The sequence below is a fragment of the Callorhinus ursinus genome, unplaced genomic scaffold (assembly GCF_003265705.2).
Source record: "Callorhinus ursinus isolate GAN/ISIS: 27379988/994484 unplaced genomic scaffold, GSC_fseal_2.0 scaffold38, whole genome shotgun sequence".
NCBI lineage: Eukaryota > Metazoa > Chordata > Mammalia > Carnivora > Otariidae > Callorhinus > Callorhinus ursinus.
In genome coordinates, this window is record NW_027397100.1 from 2,141,105 (window position 1) to 2,147,577 (window position 6,473).

Consider the following 6,473-nt stretch of genomic DNA (forward strand, 5'->3'; position numbering starts at 1 on the left):
GACAAAATTGTCACAAATTCAGTGGCTTTACACGACACACATTCATTACCTTATAGTTCTGGAGGTCAGAAGTCCAACAAAAGGGGCTGGCAGGGTTGCACTACTTCCGAAAGCTTCTGTCTTCTTGCCTTTTCCAGCTCCTAGAGCCTACCCAATTTCCTTGGTTTGTGGCCTGGTGTCACCTCCACCTCTCCTTCTGGCGTCACACCTCCTTCTGTGACTCTGACCCTCCTGTCTCCACTTTACAAGGATGCTTGTGATTATACTGGGCTGACCCAGATAATCCACGCTAATCTCCCCATCTCAGTCTCTGACTTCATCACAGCTGCAAAATCCCTTTGCCACGTAAGGTGACATATTCACATGTTCCAGAGATTAGAGTGTGGACCTCTTTGGGGGGGGGCGTTATTCTGCCGACACATGGGTCTGAAGCCCCACAGCCTGACCTCAGAGCAGACCTCTGAAGCATGTCTACGCCTGGCACCTTGCTAGGCTTGAAGAGGGAGAAACATAAGTGAGAAAAGCCCATGGCAGGGGAGGTGGGCGGGTAGCTCAGGGCTGAGGGGGTGAGGTGCACCTGACTATTGCTGGAGCAGAAGGAGGGACCTTCAGGTGTGGAACAGGTGGGTAAGGGCAGGTAAGCAGGGAGAGGTCCTGGAGGAGGAGCCCAGGAGCCCAGACCTAGTCCATGGCTGGAGTTCCTGCTGGGCATGAATGTGTGTGGTCAGGAGTGACTGGAGTATGGGGGAGCAGGGTGACTGAGATCTTCCCCACACAGGAACGGCAGGTGAGCTGAAGTGCTAAGCAAGGTGCCTGGCATGTTACCTCATCGGCACACCAGGTGTAGAGGGCAGAATTGCCTGCCCAGGGTCACGCAGTGAAAGAACCCCAGCCGGGTGAGGCAGCGGCCTGGGGAGTTTGATTAGGAGCGAGTCCTCAACTGATGAGGGGAGCACTGAGGGCAAAGAGCGGCTCCCTCCTTCCCTCCTGCCCAGAACCGGCCAGCACTGCCTTCTCTGGCTTTTCCTTCCTCGCCAGCTCTTTCCTCCTGCAGTCTCCCTAGCGGCCACTGGATGGCGCCCGGAGCACTGACTTGGAGTTGGGTCCCAGAGCGCTAACAGGCTCTTGGCACCTGGCGCTTGGTCTGATGAACCAGGTCTGCTCTTCTCCGTAAGATCCTCCTTTCCTCTGAGACCCCTTCCCCACTCTGGGAGACCCACAACCCGAGCGTAGAAGCTGCTTCTGTTCCTTAGGCATTGGCCATACACTCCTGGATTTGTAGAGCAGCCCTGCTCCTCCCCAGCTGTGTGTCTGGTGTTGACAGCTGCTGGTTGCCTTGTCCATCCCCCAACTTGCCCCCCCCCCTCATTTCCCTTTCTTTGTATTCCCTTTATCCGTTGGATAAGAAAGAATGTCCCACAGATGGAGAGCTAGCCCTCGCTTCTTTGTTTGCCCCCTCCTCCTTCAAAGGATAGAAGACTTACAAAAGGCTCATCGGTTCAGCAAAACAAATATCCATTAACCCAAGAACAGAAAATCAGAATCTAAGTAACAGTGGAGGAAAAGCAACACGGCCAAGCAAACTTAGGAGCCCGAACAGACATGCGTCTTCAGGAGAGGAGCCCGAACAGACACGGGTCTTCAGGAGAGGAGCCTGAACAGACACGGGTCTTCCTTGAGTTCAGACAAGCAGGGAGGTTATGTGGCTCTCAGAATCTGGTCAGTCTGGCCACAGGGCAATTATGTTTTGGGGGACTCTTGAGCCCAGGTGTCCTGGAGGGAACTCAGAGCCCTCAGCCCTCTTGGTTCCCTGCAGATTTGAATATTTAAAAAGGACAGTATCTTCTGCAGTGCTTGACCGAGAGGTCACTCATGGAGCTGTTTCTTATCCTTGGTAACATGCACTAGACCTGGTCTCAGACGGAAAAGCCAAGGGCAGGAAGGGCTGCAGCCTCAGCTAGTCCTTCTGAACCCTTTCTGAATTCCACCTCTCTCTGTTTCTCCGTGATTTTTGGCATTTTTATCTTTCTATTCTAGCTCGAAGCTCTTCTCAGTTTCTCTGGTTGACAGAGTTGCTCTCTTCAAGGGTCATCTACTCTTCTGGGTCTTTGGACCCAAGATAGCGAGAAAAAGGAAAAAAGAGAATTATCAATCACAAAACACCTACAGTGTGCCAGGGACCATGCTATGCCTTGCACCTGCACCATCTTGTTTAAATCCCTCAACCTACAGGAGGGAAAACAGTTTTGAAGAGTCCAGTTGTCAAGTTCACAGAGCTTCAGAGCTAGGATTGGAACCCAGGTGTCCCTGATCCCAGAGTATGCCCCACTCACATTTCTACCTTTCAAGTCATCGGGGACAAAGCTGAACTTTTTCAAGTAAACTTTTACTGGGAAACTTACAAGGCAGGCCAAAGCAAAGCCCAAGGTATGGAAGGGAGGAGGGGGCGGGATGGTGGTTCTCTGTTGAGGGGTATCTCAGGCACATTTAAAACTCCCAGGTCGGTGGGTCACTGTTCTTCCTGCTCTTCGCCCTGCCCTGGGCAGCCCCTCTCTACCTGCTCCCATGCCCTGCTCTGCCTTTCCCAGGTCCAGGGAGAGTCTTTTTCCTGAAGTGAATAAAACCTTCCGTGGCTCCCCTGGGACTCCCCCTCCGCCCCCACCAGGGGGCACAAGGCAGGTGAAGTTCTCCCCTGCGGCTGAGCTGGGGGTGGGGAGTCGTGGAGGGAACTGGCAGAGGAAGGTACCAGTGCCATCACACAACACTCGGAGGACAGTCAGGTCCGTTTCCTCCCAGATGGACAAGAGAGTCTCAGGGTGGCCTCTGTCCTCTGATAGAGGACAACTAATCCTAATCTTGGCAGGTGTTCAAAAAATACCTTCCCAGTGAGTATTTCTTGAATGTCTAGTTCAGAGATATGTTAGCTATTATACTAAACACTGGGGATGCAGTGGTAAAAAAGAGGATCGTACTCCTTGTCTTCAATTTATGTTCTAGGAGGGGAAGGCAGACAACAAATAAGTAAACGAATAAAGGTTCAAATAGTGATAAATACTAAGAAGATAATAAAATGTACGAGCAGTGCTGTCCAGTAGAATTTCCGTGAAATGTTCTATATCTGCATTGTCCAGTGCTCGCTTCAGCAGCATGTATGTATCTGCATTGTCCAATATTAGTAGCCAGCATGTGGCTACTGAGCACTTGAAATGTGGCTCGTGTGGCCGAGGAACTGAATTTTAAATAGTGTCCTAATTAATTTGTTAATTAATTAATTACACATTAAACAGCCCCATGTGGTTATTGGTTACTGTATGCGGCAGCGTAGGGGGGGAGAGAGGGGAGGGCTTCGGAAGGGGTGGTGAAAGGAGACTGCCCCAGGCGGTCATCTATGAGCTGAGGTCCGAGTGAGGAGAAGGGGGCCAGCCTTGCAGTGTTCCGGGACGAGAGTGTAAATGCCGGGCTGCAGGTGAACCAGCCCAGTGACCCCAGTGCCAAGGAAAGAAGGCCCCGGGGCTGGAACTTGGTGGGCAAGACAGCGGGGTGGGAGTTGAAGGTGGGGAGAGACATACCCTGTGAGGGGAGGAGAGCTGGGCTGCGCCAGCGCTGGATGTGCTCTTGGAGGCCCTGCTCAGTCTGCACCTCTGCGGCCCTTCCCTTGCCTGCCCCCTTCTCTCTCAGGGGAGGGGAGGATCCGATGAGACCAGGTGACGGTGACGTTCAAATGCTTTCTAAACTTAAAATGCTGCCCACAAGAGAAGGCTAGAGTTCTGGCTCTGAGTGTGGACCCAGGCTCAGCATCACCTGGGAGCTTGTAGGAATGCATATTCTCAGGTCCCACCTTAGATCTACTGCTTCACCCCTCTGAGAGTGGGCCCTGCAATCCGTGTTTCCACAGCCCCGCCCCCCGCCCCCGGCGGTGACCCGCGCCCAAGAGTGATGGCATTCAATTCCTCTTCCTCAGCCTCCTTCACAGCTCCCCCAACAGTGTCCCCAGCCCCCAGCCCTGATAGAGCTCACCGTTCTCCCGAGCCTCCTCCCCCCAGGACGGGCTCTGCTTTTAGCTCCACATTACACAGATTTAAAAAAAAAACAACAACTGGTAAATAAATTCTTTGTATTAAAAAAAATTTTTTTTTGTAATTATAAAAGTAATTCAGGCTCATTACTTAAATAAAACTTGAATAGCACAGAGAGTATTAAGTGAAAAAGAAAATCCCCTGGCTCTCCTAACCCCATTCCCCAGAGGTAACCACAGGACAGTGGTTCCTTGTGATTCTTTCCAGACATTTCCTGTGCTCCCAGAGGCAGCCCTGTGCAGGGCTCTGAAGCCAGTGTGCTTGGTTTGGAATCCTGACTTTGTTTCTTGTTTGCCCAATGCGTTGGGCCAGTTGTCTTAGTTTCCTCATTCATAAAATGGAGTTAATAATAGTACGACCCTCGTAGAGTTGTCTTGAGGATTAAGGAAATTAATTCAGGTAAACTTTTCAGTGCTCAGCATCCGGGCAGCACTGTATACGTGATTTCAGTATGTATTTTTATAAACTTCTTTTGATTTATTTTTATTTTTTCCAAGCCAAACTGTATCCAGCTTTATTAAAGATACTTTTCATAAGCAATCATGGTATTTTAGGCAGGACATGGGCAGACGATCGTCAACAGTAGACAACAACTTTCAAATTCCCTTCTTCAGTGGACTACCACCATCAGAAAGTCACTGAGGTGGCTTCAAACCTGATGAAGTCTTCACGTGATGCTCTGAACAGGGAAAGTTCAGAGTGAGGGCTGACACTTCATATTTGGCATGTTGTTCAATAACTTTTCACAAGCCGACCCTGACATTCAGGAACTGAGGTGAAAATGGCAGAATTATCCATCTGAAGATCCATAAACCAAAAAAAAGAATTTTCTGGAGGTATGCCCTCTCCATGGTGACACTGGAAAGTCCAGATTACCTGATGGGGAACCAGGTTTTGGGGTCAGGTTCCAACAGGTCTCTGGGCTTAAGGGATTCAAGTCTATGTGCAAGGCAGACAGGGAGTAGAGGACATAAAAAATGAATTTTAGTTTTTCCACACCACAAGGCATTTGTGCCAAGATGGCTCATGTGTGTCAACATCAAGGAATCCTTCCTTCTGCGAACCAAGAGGAAGTTCCTCAAAACTAGAAAGAGGTTTTTCCCCTTGGATTCAATCTAGCTTTGGAGATATTGTATCATGACATATACCCTTCCCCAAAACAACGATGAAGTGTTCGGTGTGCTAATGACATAGCTTAAAAAAAAAAGTAAAAGAAAATTCTGCATTTTTATAAAACTTGATAAAAAATGGTATTTCACACTGTACAGTCACCAGAAAAGTACACAGTTGTCAAAAATGCACACACTTCACTTGCCATCTCCTATAAACTTCTTTTTATTTTTATTTATTTATTTTTTAAAGATTTTATTTATTTTTTGACAGACAGAGACACAGCGAGAGAGGGAACACAAGCAGGGGGAGTGGGAGAGGGAGAAACAGGCTTCCCGCGGAGCAGGGAGCCCGATGTGGGGCTCGATCCCAGGAACCTGGGGTCATGACCTGAGCGAAAGGCAGGCGCTTAACTACTGAGCCACCCAGGCGCCCCTAAACTTCTTTTTAAAAAATGGAATCACACTCCACACATTAGCTGAAACTGTCCTTTTCACTTACTGCTCTATCTGGGACATTTTTCCTAAGGCAGGACATGTACATCTATGCAAAGGATGTCCCCCCCATTAGGAAGGATGGTCAGATACAGGAACACAGAAAATGATATTTACAATACACATACCTAACAAGGAATACTTATATCTGACAAAGGGTACACATAAACTATTAGGATAGATAAAGAGCATCTACAACTCAGTCAAGGACTAAACACACAAAAACACAAAGACCTGAATTGATATTTCACAAAAGAAGGTATATAAATGGCCAATAGCACATTAAAGATGCTCTATATCCTTAATTACCAAAAAATGCAAATTGAAACCACAATGGGATATCATATCATATGCACTAAAATGGCTAACAAAAAAAACACAACAAACCCTGACAATATCAAGTGCTGGTGAGGATGTGGAGGAGCCAGAATTTTTTTTAGCGAGAAAGCGTCGGGGTGGGGGGAGTGGGGAAGGGGCGGAGGGAGAGGAGAGAGAGAATCTTAAGCAGGCTTCATGCTCACCTCTGAGGGCTCACAACCCTGAGATCATGGCCTGAACTGATATCAAGAGTCCGATGCTTAACCGACTGAGCCACTCAGGTGCCCCAGAGCAACCAGGATTCTTTACTCTTCTGGAGAAAATGCAAAATGGTACAACCACTTAGGAAGACTGGCAGTTTATAATAAAGTTCAATATACACTTACTCAATGACCAGAAATTCCATTCATAGGTATTTACCGAAAAGAATATAAAGAAAATATCCATGGAGGGCGCCTGGGTGGCTGAGTTGGTT